The sequence below is a fragment of the Anser brachyrhynchus genome (genome assembly GCF_964034855.1).
Source record: "Anser brachyrhynchus genome assembly, chromosome: 1".
In the NCBI taxonomy this organism is placed as follows: Eukaryota; Metazoa; Chordata; class Aves; order Anseriformes; family Anatidae; genus Anser; species Anser brachyrhynchus.
In genome coordinates this window covers 101,538,755-101,558,066 of record NC_137694.1, presented here as the reverse complement: position 1 = coordinate 101,558,066, position 19,312 = coordinate 101,538,755, and the positions used below count along the sequence as shown (strand labels likewise).

The 19,312-nt window shown below is 40.6% G+C and overlaps 1 long non-coding RNA gene across 1 annotated transcript; it reads right to left on the bottom strand.

Moving 5' to 3' along the window:
- Window positions 1-373: 373 nt before the first annotated feature.
- LOC308198915 lies at window positions 374-18,954 on the bottom strand. Its single transcript, XR_013954279.1, has 2 exons — window positions 17,857-18,954; window positions 374-1,139 (listed from the first exon to the last, which is right to left on the bottom strand). It is a non-coding gene; the product is annotated as an uncharacterized lncRNA (long non-coding RNA).
- Window positions 18,955-19,312: the final 358 nt, after the last annotated feature.

Here is a 19,312-nt window from a genome sequence, read left to right as displayed (position 1 = left end):
GCTGATAGCTAATAGGTCTCACGGATCTAATCATGAATCATATATTTGGTTTTGTTCAGTAATTTCTCTCTAGCATGTCTGAATTGTGGGGAAATTTAAGCATTAATAGTTCAAATCAAAAAGGATTTTGATTCCCTTTGTGTTTGCATGACAGTTTTCAATAAAAATTTCAACTATATCTACATAATCATTTGAATCCTATGGTCCATCTGTTTTACTTTTTCATCTGTAGTAGCAGTCAATATACGGGTTTATTAGGCAAAATATGCCAAATAGATAAACAACAACATAAGGAAAACTTTTTCCTATCTTTGTTTGGTTAGGAGATGAGCTTACATTTAAAAAACAACAACAAAACAACCAATATACACACCTGTTATCAGTTTAAATTTATTTGTATATCACTGAGAATAAAATATTATTTTTGGCACACTGTTTTTCCTAACTATCCTGGCATCATGGTGGTTATGCACTAAGCAGTGCTAAAGACAGAACTACCTACACGGATACCCGCATATTTTTCATGTGGTTAAGATGGATTTACAGCTATAAGAATGGCAGCTGATTTCTACTGTCATGCACAGCATTCATCCAGTATCGAATGTTTTTCATTCACTGAGAGTTTAGTGGCTGTGAATGTTGCCAAACTTCGATGCCCATTCTTCAGAAGTTTCATTCTTCCAACCCCTTCTTGCAAGAAATCATGCTCACCCCAGGGAATGCACAGGTTTCAATCCACTGTGTCCTCAGAGTGGTCGTTCCCCTGGGAGGTGTAGCTGGATGTGACGACACAGATGCTGGAAGCTTCTTGGGTGGTGGGAGGTGCCATGATGCTGTAGGCAGTCTGAGGTTGTAGCTTTTACCAGGGATAGGTTCCCTCTGTGGCAGGCTGGAACAACCACACCTTCACAGGCACAGCCTTTCATCCCAGCAGAAGATGAACTTGTTGAAAATCTGCCAGAAATTACCCATGTGAACATTATAAATAATTGGAAAAAGAGATGTGGAAACGGCAGGCTTGCAGAAACCTGGTGTTTCCCTCCATGATTTGCAAAGCAACACCCATAGGGCAGCTGACAACATGAAGAAGAAGAAGATCCAGGAACCAGCAACTTGAATTATGTGAAGTTCAGCAGGTGCTGGCATCCGTAAAAAGAAGGGAAATATTATATAAATAAGGTGAAGTGGGCAGGCTTCCTTAAAACACATGTACAAAATTTCATTATCATTAAATGAGGGAGCCAAGCACAGCTTTTCATTTTCAGCTCCCTGCAAGATTGATTTGACCTGTATTTAGTGAGAAACTTCAGACTTTTGTAGCCACCTGGAGCAGGGGACAGGCAAAGGCCAAGGTATTTCCCTGTCCAGGTGGCCCTCATAAATATCTCATTGGAATTTATTTTCTTTCATTTACTTTGGCATTGCTTGGGCACTGCTTGATTAAGGGGTGGTGTGCAGAAACAGACATGCCCAGAGATAGACAGCCACATCTGCTAACCATTTGGATTAATTATTACACCTGTACCATAAAACACATGTTAATAAAAGGCTGGTGAACAGGTTCAGGTTGCAGTTTTAAAAGGGCCCAAAGAAAGCAAAATGCTAGCAATATATAAGAATCCAAACTGTTTGCTGATAAGATGCTGCAGGCTCCAAACGTATACAAGGAAGAGGCAATGTCAGACACGTAAATAAAACAAATCACACAAGCAAACAGAATAGGAAAGTGCATATTCTGGCAAACTGTGCCTTTGTAGTCTATTGGCTAGAAGGTGAACAACAGTACATGTTCTTTCTTTCCTTCTTTCTTTGCTGTTAGATGTAAAAGGAAAAAAATCATTAATCACTCTGCAGGATACAGCACTTAAATGGGTAAAGTTGCTGAAGGGGTCTGGTTAACATCAGCCGATTTTTCATTTCCTTTCAGTGGGGACAGTGTGGTGCTCTGGAATCCCTGGAGACCAGGAGCATGAATGCAGGTATTGAATTTTCAGGAGGAGACAATTAAGACCAAGCATGTGAGATACAATCATATTTAAATTAATTCAGGTACCTCAACAGAAGACTTAAACCCTCTGCCTTCTTATTTGGGATGCGTATTTGGGATGGTTTTACTGGAGTGGCATTAATCATACTAGTCTTGTGTCAGTTCTGATACAACACACTGGATCTCTGTATTTATTACTTCTTTCATTGAAAATGTTTACGATATTCTTTCTGCCTATGCGAAATCATTTTGATGAACAAGCTCTTCAAACAAGTCTTTACCAAGTTTTCACGGTCCTTAATTCTGAGATTCTCAGCAGTTGAAATGGAGTGAAAGTGGGCCCTGAACCCGGTGCCAATTCTCTGTTGCTTGTTAGATAACTCCTGACCAAAACTAGCTTCCATCATGATCTGCAGATGGGCTGAAAAAGAATAGATATCATAGGACAACTGTAGACCTCCTCACTTTGGATTGCATCTGTAGTTGATCTTGACATTTATCTGCTATTCTGGGGGGCTCTTTTGGCATAATAATAGTCATCACTGCGAATATCACCAAGGAAGAGGTGCATCAGGCTGCTCTGATGCCCAGCACTACCAGGCAACAATGGATGGTTAATGAAATCTTTCCAGAAGGAGGAAGCCAGAGAATGCACCTGTCCCTCAAGTCTTCTCAAATTATGCTTCACCAATAAACCCAATACTTCAATACATTTGTTCCTGACCTTTACAGTTAGAAATCACATGATACAGAAGGCTGAGGTCTCAGCTCTACCACCAAACCCTGCAGAAGCCATGGGATCAGCTGGAGAGCCTCTGCATGCTTGGTGGATTGACCATAGGTTATGAATACCACTGCCAGGTGAGACTTTCCATTTACCAGTCTGTTTCTAGCCCTGGCCTTCCCTGAGAGGATGGATTCACAAACAGTATGGCAGTTAGGTTACTTGTAATCCTTCGCTTTTAGACATTGTTGTATTGGGAAGATGGCAAAGGTTTCTGTGTCAGATGTGCCAGCTGATCACTACCAGGCTGAGTATGATACCAAAAAATTGCAAAAGACTGGCAGGTCAGGCAGGCAGAAGAAGCTTTCTGTCAAGGACTTTCAACTTCATAAAGAATCTGGGGTTTTGACATCACCTCAGTCTCAGCTTCAGACTCTGCTAAATGGGCTGCAGTCAAGGACAGTTTATAAGACTTAATGAAGTCTTGGACCAGCTAAGGCAGTCTGCCCTGCCACAAAGTGAAGAGTGTTCTTTCAAGGGGATTTTGCATGAATCAGAACAAAAAAAAAAAAAAAAAAAGAGAGAGAGATGAAGTTAAATGTCTGCCTCATCTGCCCAAAGAAATATTTGTATGGAAACATGACAACCTCCAAGGAGTGGGGATATGGCTATATGGAATATACTGTGATATAATTTTAGAGGTATCCCATGGTCACTCTAAGAGGGCTATTGATATTTATCTATGTGGTTTACTGTCTGAAGGTTACTTTCCCCTTCAACTTTAGTTGTACTCTCTACTTGTATATGTTCAGTTTGTACCGTTCACAAGACAGAAATGCAAAGAATTTCCAAAACTAAGGTTATAGTTAATGCCAGGACATATGTACTAAAACCTTAACAGAGAATAACACTGCCTTTGCTCTACTAGTTTTTTTCAATGCTCCGATTTTTCCCAGTTAATAACTAGAATATGCAGAGGTTTACCGGGGGGGGGGGGGGGGGGGGGAGATGATTTTATATATTTCCATTGTAATCTAGAAAAAAATAATGGCTCGCAGAAGAGTGATACTAATTAAATGTACCCTTCTAATAGATAAAAAACTTCTGGGTTTGATTTTGGTTGCAAGTTCAGTTGCTGGATTGTTTTTTGTTTGTTTGTCTTTTGTTTGTTTGTTTGCTTGTTTGTTTTTAGTAACCCTTGCATTCAGTGCAGGTTAAAGGTTAAAGATTCCTGAAGAAGGGTAACTTCCATGCACATGGCAGAATAACTCTGTTACAGGTCCAAAGACATGCATATGCTTAAACTGTTTGGACTAATGGAGCTAAAATTAGCATTTCATTTTCTTTATTTTCAAACTATACTTTTGCAGTCTTCTCTGTATTACTACTATATTATGCAAGAACATTTTTGTGGTTACTCTGATCATTATAGTACCGTCTAGGTTACAGATGCCAGCTTTAGCATAGCTGTAGTATCTGAATTGCAGCGGACAGAAACTACTGGCACATCAACCACATTCATTCTTTGGTACTGCAATAATCCCTGGAATGTATTAATTGCAAGTTATTGTTTAGATTTACTATCCAGCTCCACCTTCTGGTAAACTTGTATTAAATCTAACTTTTTAAGTTTCTTTCTACTTGCAATCGCTGAAAGCGAATTCTTTGCTATGGTACTGCTCAACATATAAGAATGAATTTACTGACCTGTATTAACCATGTCAATCACTGAATCTGTACTCCATTGTCTGTTTTGGGATATGTGGAATAAATGCAGGACTTTTAGAGTAAGCAGTAAGGGAGATCATATGCATACTCAAGACACTGAAGTTTCTGATTCTTGACATCTCTTAATGAATAACTCCTGGGCTCCAAAATTGTGGAATGGCTTTCTCAGACCTGTACTTCCACAGACCTTTTAATCTTAGCTGTTCCAGAACAAAAATGTGCAAATGAGGTACTTGAAGTGTCTCTTAGAGATCTCACTGCTCCCACTGCACAAACTGTACAACTTCCATTCATCCTTCCACAGGTTCTTAACAAAGATAAGCATGAATCATTACTCCAAGCTCTTATATATGTGGGGTTTTTTTATGCACACTGCTACCTTTGAATTTGAAGTTTTCTTTTACATCCTCCCTTTTTATATTTATGTATATATATATAGCTAAATCTCTACTCATAAACTAAACAGGGCTGTAACACAGGCTCAAGAACTACTCAACAATCATCTGTAATGTTGACTTCTTGCACGCCCCCTGACACAGTTTCTCCAAGCCAATTAGACCCTCATGGAGAAAGCCAAGGCACTAAACTAAGGGATGGTGCAGGCTAGTGAGTATTTCCCATAGGTATTGCGAACAATTGTAGGTATCTCACTCTCCTACACTGCTCCAAATGAACTCATTTTATTTTTTTAGCATAGAGATAATCTATAACTACCATTTCCTATTCCTAAGAACAGAGAATTGGTATAAGCAGGTCCACCAAGTGGCCGCATGGGAGATGCATTAGGACATGTAGCCCTGGTATACCTCTTGCACAAAACATGACTAAAATTATAGTTTCTTTCCCAATTACTCCCTATAAGCTGATCACCTTTTTGCTTAACTGCTGCTTACAAAGTGCTAGGAATAGTCTCTTTCTTATGCCATTATGAAGATAGCACATTTTCTATTACACTGAACACTAAGAATAGTGTGTATTTTCTATATTTTCTCTTGAACCAAGTTTTTAGTTTCTTTCTGTGTTTCTACTCCAGGAGCGTTTAGCTGCACTATAGATAATGAGATGTTGCCTGAGCAAGAACTTAGCATTTGTCCTCCTACTGAAGCAACACATCTTATTGTTCTTTCTTATTTTACTGTAGGGCATAAGATGCCTGGTCTTAAACCAAAGTCCCATAGGTCTAAGGACAAAAGGAAAACATAGATCTGCCCCTCAAAGTGATTATAAGACAAAACACATTGGGCAGCTACAGATGGATGAATGAGCACACAGACACAGAGAGACAACACTGGTCAGTGCAATGGGCTGTGACCTAACCATTGTCACTGTAGGCATCACTGGAAAGAAAACAATTGGAAAGAGAACAGAGCCAAGAGAGGCATTTTATTTGCGGAGGAATTTGCGTCTCAGCACTTGATGACACTCCAGCCAGAACAAAAACCGGAAATGTTGCAACTTTTGGTGAGAGAGGATGGAGCCCCCACTGGGGACGCTCTGCTGGCAGGCTGGCCCCTCATGGGACTTGCACAACCTTCCATGTGCAGCAAACCGGCACATGCCAGCAACCACGAACACTTCCATCATAATTTTTCCAGCCAGCCAAGCCTGAAAGAGGCCAGTGGAGCAGCTTATGTGTATGTTTACAGGGAATTGCTCCAGGAATGAGGGGCAGAAAAGGAGAAAGCATGGTCCCCAGGTCTGAAAATGTAGCAAGCAGTCACTACAGTATGGCATCATAGGCAGACCAAAGTATCTTCCAGGTGAATGAGAGATGATAAAAAATAGAAGAAATGACCCCAGACTGCTAAAAAAAGAAAAACAAACTCCTTGCATTTGATGCAGGAGGTACAGAAGAACCAAGGAAATGTTGCAAATGGAAGGTAACAACCACAGTGGAAAGCTACAAACACAAAATGCAGAGAACTTGGACAAGAGATTTAGCTGTGCACATGGAAGCTCATGTCCCAGTCACACTGTGCAAACTCTGTATGGTCTGGATGGGATTCATGAGTCTCTGAGCTCCCAGGCTATGACCACACAGACTGTGAATGATGAGCAGAATGGTGATCCTCAAGAACAGAGAAAGGGAGCTTTCATCAACCTGATTTTAAATTGTTGATTAGCTGTGCATAAAGAAATGCAGCTACCACAAATGAAATTTTAATTTGGAAGAGAAAGGGATTCTTCTATAGCAGTGATGTGAATTGCCGACATGGAGTAGTCTGTGTGACGACACTGGATGGATGTGCCTGGGCCTGAGTAGAAGCTTGAGGGATTTTACATTGAAAGAGGTGTCAGAAAGGATCAAGTTCACAAGAAAGCTTAAGTCTGATTGGGTTCTGGACAGATGAAAGAAAAGGTACCTCTGAATTCAGTCATCTGCAGGATATCTTCATCCTAGAATGTTAAAAATATCACAGAAGAATGGTTGGCCACCACACTAAAACGGCTAGGACACTTTCTCTTCTCTGAAAGCTCCTCTTTCCCTTGGGTGAAAGGAGGCTGACCCCAAAACACCCTGACAGATGATGAGACTGCTTGGCTCCGCAACATTTGCTGTTATTCGCTGTCCTTTCCTCTGAGATATCTGTCCTCTTTTATAAATTTCAGTCCTGAAAAGCAGTACTAAGAGGCTCTATACCCTAACATGGGCAGGCAGGTTTGCGTCAGATGTACAAATGAATCAGAAAGTCAGGCTCATATCTCTTCTAGTGACAGACAGATGTTTACCTGAGAAATCAAGGCAGTGATCACAGTTTGTATGTTGTTTTTTTTTTTCTAAGCCCCTAATCCTGTTCTTTTTTTATCAAGCAAATCAGATATTCTCTGTGAAGGTGTTGTCTATTGGTATCATTTATTTTAACCTATGTGACTTTGGAGGTCAGTAGGAGAGCTATTTTACTCACCCAGATTTTTATTCTTGTTAGCAATTCAGTGTCTCATTTGTTTTTTGGCCCATAATGACAATAGTTACCACACTAAAAAAGTACTTCATCTTAATTTTTCTTGCCAGTTGACATCAAATGTGGAGACCCATTACAATTATTCATTTTTAACTCTTTTCTTCAAAGCTTAAATGGAAGTTTCCACGCCTCTAATGAATAATGGGATATAAAAGTTATAACTGTGATTAAAAAAGCACAACTCATAGTCTGTCACAGTATTTTAAATTTCTTTGTGTTTAGATACTCAGTTCAAAATTGTACGTGCTAGACCTCTTAGTGGTTAGGGAAAACAGTGGGGAGTTACTAGTCTGGAGCCAGAGGGTGTCTGATTTTCGTTGGAAGCTGGAATATCCAAAGCAGGACTTGGAGGAGCCAAAAGTCCTTCAGAATAATTTTTCTGTTTTGCAAAATAAACAAAGGAGGGCTCAAATGAAAGCAATGCTGGGACAGATTCCCATAGGAACATGCAGCATATTCTAGTGGAGTCCTGGGGATCTTTTCTATTTTGATTTATATCAGCAGCATACATTCTCTTGATCATTTACCAGCTGCCAAGTACCAGCAGAATCTACAGGAATAATATAATTCAGTAAGCTACAGGATGGCTATTCCTCAGTTACCTTGTAGTTTCCCCATCTCTGTGCCCTCATATAACTGACCTGTGCATGTGGGCTGGCTGATTTCTCTAGCAGGAACAATAAGGTCCAGCACAGCATCCTGCCTCCTGCCAGTCTCCTCTCCTTCAACAAGCAGATTCTATCGCAACCAAGCTATAGTCCATAATGAGTGCAGAGGCTCACCAATGCCTTACACCACTGATAGTCTGTATATCTCATACAAGGACAATAAGTAGCAGTATGATTTGTTTGTACTGGGATATTTGTATTCACAGCTGGGGAGTGCTCTACCAATTTAACCATGCTGAAATCATTAAATGAATACCAACATCACACTCCGATGTGTCCCTAGAAATCCTAGCCATAAGCAGGGATTTGCCTGTTTCCTTCAACCCTGAAGCAGCTTCAGAGGAAGGCCTTGCCTCCAGTTCCATGTCTACCTTGATATCCATTATAAATGGCCATCTTAGACCAGCAGGACAGTCAACATGCAGGAATTATTGCTATTCAGGATATTTTGCTGGTTACAGAGCAGGCTTGGGTCAGCACCAAGTCTGACACTTGCTCCCTTGATTCTCCCTCCTCCAACCCCTCCACCTGTGTGCTATAACCATAGCAAGCAATTAGAAACAGTCAAACAGACTTTGTTCATCTGATATGGCAGCAAGACTGTTCTGCACTGGAGCAACTGGATGATCTCTTAACAACAGAGAAGACATACTGCCACCAACTTGGAAGGTACACTGTACAATGCAACAACGTGTACTATCATGTGTGTCGTTTAAGAAAAAAATACATAAAGGAACAATTTTCTTTAAAAGGAGAACTATTTTTTTTCCACTTACGTGTTACTTCAGCTACTTTTAATTGTTTTTCAGGATTAGAATATAGCTTTTTTGGTTGTTTAAAGCAATACTTGAAGTAGGATGTTTGTTTAAATTCTTTCTGCCATATGCTTTAGGTTAAACAATGCACCAAAGTCAATAAGTCACTTCCCACAAATGAAAACTAATTGTAGAATCACAGATATCAAATGCCAGGATAGAATAAAGGTCTTCTGTTCTCAGATCATCATTTTACCAACCCACTTAGAGAACTCCAGAAAAGTTAATGCTGAAAAAGATGTCAGGAATCATCTTCTCTGTTCCTCCTACTCAAAATATAGCAACTCCACCTAAGGCATCCTCAGCAGCCATTTTTGTCTGCACAAACATAGCACTGAAAAGGAATACTGCATTCAATACTTCTAGAGCCAACAGAATTGGAGATAGGCAATACAACAAGCTGCAAAAAACAGTGAGCAGAAAAAGTGCTTATTCAAAAGAAAGATTTCCCATGCAAAACACAGGAGATTAGAGGTTTAGTCAACAAAATCATGCTATGGACAAGTTGGTCTATATAGCTGCTATGGAAAGGCAGCTCTTGGGTTGTGGTTCAGTTCACCAGTTGCACTAGTACTGACATTTTGTCTCCTACCCCAATCCTTGTATATACCTGATCCTATTGGAGTCTGATTCACCTAACTCAGCCAGCAATAAAGTTGGTATTACTCTGTTTAAAATCCCTACACCCCTGCGACATCAGACCATCACACGAATGGGAAGATGTTTATAGTGTGGAGGAGGAAGCAGACCCCACAAATACCTTCCTCACCTGCTGTGGCTTAGGGTTAGCATGATCTACCTGCTGCTGACACTTTGGGAGGACGTACATTACCCCTATCACTAGAAACAAAACTATTCCTCTGTCCTGCACCCCTCCTTGTGCTACCTCATATAATTGTGCACCCACACAGGAACCAGGCAAATAAATATATAAATAAAAATAACAGAGCAAAGGGGGTGAGAAAAAGGGCAAGGCAGAACCTGTACTGCCAGGATGGAGCAGGGCTGGCTCACTGCCTGCTTGTAAAGACAGTGTGGAAACTGTGCCCCAAGCTGGGATAGACTTGCTTAAAGGACGCCCACATCAGGGTCATGTGCACCTGTTGCACCTCCCAATGCAACCATAGTCCCTCATGGGAGCACTGATAATTAGATAGCTTCCTTTCCAACCAACAGCAATTGTGCCTTATTTACCTGACCATTCATATGTCTCTTTAAGCATCTCTAATATGAGATTTTAATGAGGAGCCATAGGAAAATGATTTGTTAGCCAGCACCAGGGAAAACACCCATCTATTTTATCTTCACTATGGAACTGAGTGCTCTCATCACCTGTGGCATTGATACAGATGGCTGATGGCCTAGCTAAACCACCCCCTTGTTCCGGCTAAAGTCTCACACTGTGATTTTTATTTTTATTTTTTAATTCATTTAAAATGAGGCAAAGAATGTAGGGAGAAGACCTAGAAGCTGATATGCTAAAGTCATCATTGCCTGACAGGCCTGGGCTTTCATGGGAAGGATTTCTGGAGGCAAACTGACCAGGGACAAGGTACTTCGTGGTAATTTGTCTCTGATACTTCCATGTTAAGAGCATTGAGAAATAACCCCAGCTCCACATTGCCCACTGGTCTCAGAGGTCCCGCACTGCAAAGACACCAGCTGTGGATTCACTGTTTTCTTATCATATAGTATTGCTTTTCCCTGTGATAAGGCACCACAGCATCCTACAGTTACAGCACGACAGCATTTTTCTGACATATTACCTCTCACAACAGCAGCTGCTGTTGTTACTATTGTCATCACAACTGGCTGTGCAGACTTCAGTATTGCAACACTGACAAGAGTGGAGCTATCACCCGTGGCAGCTCCAGCTCGCATCGTCTGCTCTAGCACTCTTGCTTGCTTCTCTGCATTAGCAGGGACAGTTTTATGACTTATACCTCTGACAGAAACTTGTTACCTTTGGTGGCTTTTCATTTATTGCTATATCATCTGCACTGCACAGAGCCCTGAAGAGACTCCAGGCAGTAGGGTGGGCCATCTGCAGGCCTTTACCAGTGGCAAGCTGAACTACCCAGCCATTTCAGTTCACAACCTGAGAAATGAAAAAGCTCAGTGCAAACAAAACACACGGGGGAGAAATGCAGCTCTCACTGCCTGTAAACGATCACAGAAAAACACTGGAGGATGAAGACCGCCCCGCCGCCCGGCCGTCTGCACCACTGTCTGACCGAGCACTCCGGCTGGACCTGGATTTTCCTTGAACCACAAGGCTGCATCAATCCCAAATTACCCGGAGAATGAAAAGGCACAAATGAGGTGTTTGTGGTGAGACAGTCTCCACTGAACTGAACCCGAAGCGGCGAGGAGCTTTCCGCGGGCCTGGCGAAGAGAAAGCTTGTGGGGCAAGGACAGGGAGATTGGGGTGACTGGGGGCAGATCGCGCAGCACGGGATGCTGAGGGAGCAGGAGCGGTAGCTGAAAAATGTCCAGTGCTGCGGCCAGCATCATAGAGATGAGGAGAATAGCCATGGAGCAGAGCTTGGGCTGACCATTGCACCTCCCAGCCCGTGGTCAGAGCCAGGGAGCGGGTCCCTGGTGCTGCCACAGGAGACAACCCCACGCTCCCCACGACCTGTGGGCAGGAGCTCTGCCAGATGAGAGAAAACAAAACCTCTCCAGCTAAGTACATAGAAACCATACTAGAACAGCTGGAATCTGCTTTCTGCAGTCCCGGGGCCCCTCTCGAAAGCCAAGTCAGCACTTTGTGATGGTCTGGGTACCAGAACTATGGTCAAATTGCACTGTTGCTTGTTGGAGACGTCTAGCAGAGCTGCTTGTCATCAGGGAATCAATTTCATTGAAGAAGAGTTGGTTCACAGGTCTGCAATGGTTTCACAGAGGTTTTATTTCAGAGGTAAAGCTGGAAGAGATGGTCTGACACTGTCAAAAGGCTCGGGTCTCTTCAAATGAAGCTGTGGGCTGTGACCTTGAAATTACTTGTTGTAATGTTTATCTTTGTCATGCATATTTTGATTTGACATTTTAAAAAGATATCAAAATGAGATGTTTGATCCATCTGGAATGTACACTTTCCCAAATATTATTTCACAATGATCATCTATTGATTAAATTTAAGCATAAAATTTGTAAAAGATATTCCGTCTTCTACAACTCTCAAAGCCACGATAAGTCTGAGCTAAAAATATTGATTTTTTCTTTCTTCTCCACAAGCATAGCACTCTGGCAAATAAGAAATCCTCCTGGGGAATACATTTTGTGGCACCAGGGATATAGGGGTGCCATATCTTCATAAGGAACGCACCTGAACCTCACCAAATACCTGACCTCCCCCTGAAAGCCTGCACAGGTGAAAACGGCACTAATGATTCCCTGCCCTGTGCCTAACGACAAGGACTCCTGTTGCCAATTAGATGAGGTTAGGGGAGAGCTGTCTTGTGCATACTGTACATGACAACCTATTCCTAGATCCATATATTGCCTCTAAATTGGCTAATGCTGAATTCAGGATGGAAATGGAAAGCTATTTGCGGGAGGCTTGTCCTGAGTCCCCAGCAGGGTGTAAGAATTTGTGCTTAGTGTTCATGTGGGGTTGTGCTGCCTTGCTGATGGATGTAGCAGAGGGCTGCCAAGAAGAGGCTCCGGAACCATTTCCTAAATAGCAGCAATAAAAATTACTGTTAGAGCCTAAATCGGCACTGTTTTCCTATATTCCAGGCAACTCCGAGCTGCCTAGGGGAGCAAGGACATAATTTGCCCTCAGAGTGTTATTATGGAAGTTTGTGTTCACTGAGCTTTTTATACCCGCCTCACAAGAAGAAAGACCAAAGGGAAAAACTCAGCATGGAGAGTGAGAAAGAACAACGTGAAGAAAGAAGAAAAACACCCGAGCAGGCTCAGAGGGACCAGAGACTGTACGAGAGCACCGTCACGTCAGACAACATTGCACTGCTGCGTGGTCAGAGGTGCCGTGTGGCCCTGTGAAAAAACCTTTACCAAGCAATCAAAATACATTTTCATGCATTCCATCTGCTTTGCGGAGTCTAAGCAGGGATCGGTTTTAAAAAGCAAATTTTGGAATAAAATAGTCTTTGCCTTTAAACCTTCACATTGAAATGTTTGTAAACAGGACAACAAATCCTTGCTGATAAAAAAATCCATTGGAAATTTGCATTGCTTAAAAAAATCTTTCATAAAAGCAGAACTTCAAAAATGTCTTTTAAAAACAGGTTTTTGTCTCCATCAAGGCAAATATTTCAAAATCTTGGAATGTGAATTACAATAGACTGGATGATATTTAGAGCTTGGTTGATGTTTATTTCATTCTTTTTTTTCTCTCTCTTATATAGTTATTTCTTTTGAAATTGTTCACAGCACTGGAAAAGTTACAGGGGAAAAACTCCTACAACTCTGCCGCTCTTTTTAAAAGCTCTTGAAGTTTCGTGTTAGCAGTTTCAGTTTCAATTTTTTTCTTCAGACACACACTTTTCTAAGTTGAAATATAAACACTAACATTCTCAATAGTATTTGCTCTCGGTGACCAAAATAAAACAAAAATAATAAAAAGTAAAATAGTAAAAATAAAATTGTATCTGGAAAATATATAAAAAGGTCTACAAACAACGCTGAAAAATATTCTACCCTTATTCATAGGAAGGAGAAACAATTCGGAATTTGGTGCTTTTGTGTGAAATAGTTCTGATGTTTTTCTTACAGCTTCAGTCCACACATACATTTGTGCAGTGAAAAAAAAAAAAAAAGAAAAGGAAAAAAGGGTGCATTCAGAACTACTCTGTTTTTCTGCAGTGTGAAAGTGGAAATTGTCCGTTCCAGTGCCTATAGCATATATATTTTTTTATTGTACAAACAGAAAACATATCTATTTTCCCCCAACCTCCCCCCCCCCACACACACACGCACTTTAAATTTGGAGGAATTTTAAAATGAGGAATATCCATAGTAATGTTAGGAGTATATAAGAATTAATTCCCCTTCAGTTTTGTTTTCACATACGCTGAGAGGCAAAGCCGTGCAACCGACAAGTTATATAAAAAAAAGAATATATATCTGCTAGCACATTCTCATTTGTATTTTTTTATTTACACAGTCTCTTGCAGAGTTTTGTGTTTGGCAATTGGATCTAGTTTTAACTTTCACCCTCCTGAAACTATATTTGTCTACGGTCTGTACCTCTTGCTGGTCACAAGGAAGAATTGCTTTTCAGGCAATTTTTAGATCCCCTCTATCCTCCTGCTGCAATTTAGTTATATCTTAACAGGAGCTCCTGTCTGACATCTCTGGGACTGGGCTCCTCTAGCAGGGGAAATGTCAGGATTTGATCTTCCCTTCCCTTTATAATCAGCCAGAGGAAAAAATAACATGATTTTTAAGAAATACTGCAAGACATGTTTTCTTCTACGTTACCTTGTTACGTTAAGATCAAGAATGCGTGGATTAGGATCTCAAGTTTATAAAGAGCCTGATAACATATAGAAAAAATATTAATACCTTCTTCCTTTATCTGCTTGCCACCTTCACTACATTTCACATTTATCATTCTGCAACATGAAATCATTTTACCAAAATTTATTTCTTTTTCCTGATGCTATTTTCACTGTGTACAGATTCCACTCTTTTCCATCACTTTTTTACCATTTTTCCTCTTTCCCTCTATTAAGCTGAAAATGTTGTACAAGTACCTTCACCCAGAGACTGTTGTTTTTTTGGTATGTTTTCTTTTGTTTTGGGGGTGGGGGCAATCTCTAAATGCTTCCTTATTCAGTTTTATTGATATATCTGCTTAAAGAATAGTGTTAGCCAGTTGATCTTGCTGTTTGTGTAGACTAGCAATTTAATTCATAACCGTTGTTACAACCTCCACCTACTAGTTGATTACACTTTATCACAGAACCTCCCAGGAGTGTTTCCTGTGGTGTGTAATGTTGAGGTTTGTTTCCTGTAGCATACTGAGCTGAGTTCAAGGAATAAGCATGACCTAACATCTCCAGACTATCTCCTATGCTGTGATTTATGGAGACCTGTGATAGGAAGATTGCAGACATTAAAACTTCTTTTGGAGCCCTCCTTTGCCACTACCTCTCCACCCCACAGCTGTGAAATCCTGGGCAGTCACACAGCAGATCAGATGCTAGTTCATTTGCAGCCAGCAGCAGAATATTTTGGGCAAGTGTATATCCCACCAAGTCAGCTGCTAATATTTTGCTGTTGCTTTTCAGTGAAGCAGGGAGGCATGAGATACTCTGATTAAGGCCCAACTTGCACATTCCCACTACAGCTTAATTTGGCTGCATTGCAACATCTGTGTTGTGCTGTGTCCAGTATCTCTCTGTGCCTTCAGGGCCAAACTCATCTATCATCACAGGCAGCAGTTTGGAGCATGGCACTGCTGCTGCTGGTCCTAACTTACTGACAAAAAGAAGAGAAAAAAAAATCTCTTCACATTTTAAAAGCTGACCAATAACTGAGGCTACCACTCTAGGCAAAAGTGGACAGAGTTAGTTACACTTATCACACAAGAGGTGCATACCCTTGAAATTTAATAAAAAGAGTGAATGACACTCCATAATTTTCACTCCAAGCACCAAATGAAAGGTGACATTACACAATAAGAGTAAATCTCCCACTCTGCTTATACCAGGCCAGTATCCAAAGACATTTCTGCCATAACTTTGAAACCAAAATAGCAATTGGTGAAATACAACCTGCGTGCTGTTGTCAAAAACAAGTGCAAGTATTGTAGTTAATGCTTGGCTGCAGGCCTAGGAGCCAAAGTTCACCAGAGGGGCCCTGTGGGGGATTCCCACACGCGCTATATAAATCTCTGCTTCCCTCCTCCCGTCAGCTGAGGCTCACAACATGGATGGGAGTAGCCTGAGAAGTATCCCCCAGGCTGCCAGCAGCAAGTGCACATCACAATCCAAAATAAAATAAAAAATCATTACAGGCATCATATGTGTGTGCACGCATGGAGGAGCAATGGACAGTTCTTCATTTGATGTAATCTGATGATCTAGATCTGATAATCTTCGACCAACCATTGAGACCACTTGGTTCTTACTATACTCTTGCATCTGATAATCTTGGCCTGATCTTTTCGGCTCTCACTGGCCTGGCACATGCTATGAATCCTCCTCCCAGTGATACTGTTCCTGACACCACAGTTCAAAGCCAATCCACAGCACATGCTCTAGGGAACTATACAGTCTTATTTTAAATGGTCAGAGTGATGCAGGATTTACCTTATCTACTACTTATGTGTCCCAAAGGTCAAGTATTAAAAATTAAAAAAATAATAATAATAATTAAATTTGTCTTATATTAGATTTGAATTGTTCAGCTCTCAAACCTTGTTATATACCTTTGTCTGCTAGACCAAATAACCCTGTAATATCAGCCACCTTCTCCTCACAACAGTAATTATAGAACATGATTGAATCATTTCTTAAGCTCTTTTACAAGTGAAACAAATTGATCCCTTCTAATCTCTCATAGTAAGCATGTTTTCCAGGCCACAAACCATCATGGCAGGAGTCAAGAGTCAACTGAAGTCAGTGGAGCTACAGCAGTACTCACCCACTTGGGATCTGACCCCTCAAACGCCAACATTAATATTTACAAACTAGAATGTGTCTAGGTATGTAACTAGAGTGTGTACTAGAGTTACATACCTTTTATTCTGGTCACAGAAAGTATTCATAGTGTTGACTGCCTGCACTCTCATTAAATATAGCATATTCATATACCTACTCAAACTCACAGGATACCTGTAAATGCAAAATTAAGCAAAACTCAATATAGTTATCTAATAGAAAATTCTGACATTTGAGCTTCTTATTTTATACCAGCTCAATAGATGAGATACATTTTTTTAAGAAAAAAATATATTTTTATCTTAAAAATGACAGAATGTTGAATAAACATGACAATACAAAGGTTTCACAAGTATCTACATACATATTGCGTGTACAAACAAAACTGACATATGGACCCCTACATATATAAATCACAAGTAAAAACACACATATTCTGAATGCGTGCAGTCAGAAAACCTAAATTTTAGATGGCTATTCTAAATAGATGTCTTGTTCAAAGAGCCTCCTCATCTAGAGGAGATGAATCTTAGGACAGTATGAGTTGCTTGCTTTGAAGTTTCTCTCTACTTTCTATGACATGCTTAAATAGTTGATTTAGACTAGAAACTAAAGTTTTGTGTGGCTAAAATATACATTCTGCACAACAGCATTGTAGAAGCACATAAGCATTTAGTTATTCTACTACAGATGAATGCAAGTACAAAATATGAGTAGAAAATATTGCTAATAGAAACACATACCCTGATACCTAACCTGCAAACAGAAACAGGGACCCTTTAAAGCAGCTCCCAAAATTTAATGCAAGTCCTGCTGTTTTCTCCATGTCTTTATTCAAACCTCAGCTCTTATAGCCAAATGATCACTCTAGAATCAGAAATCTACTTTTACAATGAAAATGTTGCTCTTCTGTCATCAAAGTTCTAAAGATCAGATTGAAAACATGAATCTGACAAGCTAAGGGAAAAAAAAAAAGAGAGAGAGAGAGAATGAGAAAAAAGAAATAAAAATCTATTATTTTCCCCAATCTTATGACTTACTTTGTCTTGCTCCGTTATTTTTAATACTGTTGGCAACACTGCAACAAGCTCATACACACTAAAAACATATTCAGAAGCAAAACCTAAAAACGTAAATACATGTAGATATTACTGGCATAAACTCAACATATGTGTGCATATCTTACTGCTACTGTGCAAATGTGGATATCCAAACTATACAGATGAGGGTACATTCTGCAAAATGTATATAACACCTGCAAATACTCAACACGCATCCTGCACAATACGGTCACACTACCACAATTATGCACATACAAATATTGCAAACCCACATACCTGCAGTTTTGGAAGCATGGAATAGTCTGACTTTCTGAGGAGATGAAATGAAAATATTTTCATTTGTAATTGATACTTTGAAAGTAAATGAAAAATTTTGTTTTAGTTCAAATTAAAATGTCAATTTTTGGTTAGAAAAATAAATGAAATGCTTTTATGTCAAAATAGCAATTTTAAATGACAGATTTCCTTGGGTTTCAATCTAAATTGTTGTTTTGTTTTGAAAAGAAGAAAAAACATTTAACACAGAAGGAAAACAAAAACGAGCATTGTGTTTCAACAGGCCAACCCAAGACAAAAATACTACTTGGAGAAAATGAAAACCGACTGGAGAAATTGCAATGAAAAATCTTCATTCAAGATTTCTCTTGGGAACCTTTACTTTCTAGACAGTGGTAAAGCATACACACAACTCCCTTCTTCTTCCAGGTACGTGCATCATCTGCAAAAGTATGTAGTCCAGGCACTCTCCAGGCACTTCACACGCACGCTCGTGGGCACTTTGTGTTTGTGCTTTCTACATGTGTACAAGCATCAAACACACATTGGCAGGCAGCAGGCACACACATGTGGACTCTGTTAAGCAACCGACGAAGTAAAGCCAATTTTAGATCAAGTGAGCTGTGGTCCCCTGGCTCGGCTTCTACTGCAGGTGATTCTATAAACAAAGTTTAGTGCCAATGTGAAAGAACAAATACACTATAAATAGTTCATGGCTTCCAAACCCCCTTGTCTCGTTCCAGCCCTTGTTCTAACCCAAGCCAGCAGATGGGCTGAGAGCACTTCAAACTGACTCCTTGAAATAAAATACTGGAAATAAAGGGGAACAGCATGAAGGCAGTAAAACAAAATAGGAAAAGGAGGAGTGGGGGAAGGTTTTAATTTATTGGGGAGAGCGCTGGGAATGTAAAAAAAGCAGGAGTGGAAGGAAGAAAGGGGACATCATCCTGCCTGATTGCAATTGTCATTAACTTGCAGCATGGGTATTAAACTGCAGCATGGGTGCAAGTGCATGCGGCCCACCTCCAACCCAAACCTCCTCGGCATTTGATTCTTCCCCGAGCCAAGCAATTTAATGCCCTGGTCCGTGCGGTTTATTTACTGCCTCTTGTTCCTTTTAATTGAACCCAGGGGCCTTCACACCCGTACAGGTCAGTGGCAAAGCATTTGTTACCTGTGCCGGGCAGCACACCAGAGGCATGGAGAGGGAGGGGATTGGCCATTAAAACACAAAAAGCAACAGTTGGGGTCTGTGCAGTGGGACGTGGCTTGCTGTAGGCTCTGATTAGTTTTATGGAGCAGGAGGCTGCGCTGACATCTGGAGGGAGTTTGCGAGGAGCTGAGACAACACGGGGCTGATGCAGTAGGCTTTGCCTGTAATGGGCATTTGCACACACACAGAGGTGTTAGAAGAACTTGAGAAAATCCCCAAATTCTCCAGTGGAGATTAAGTGCC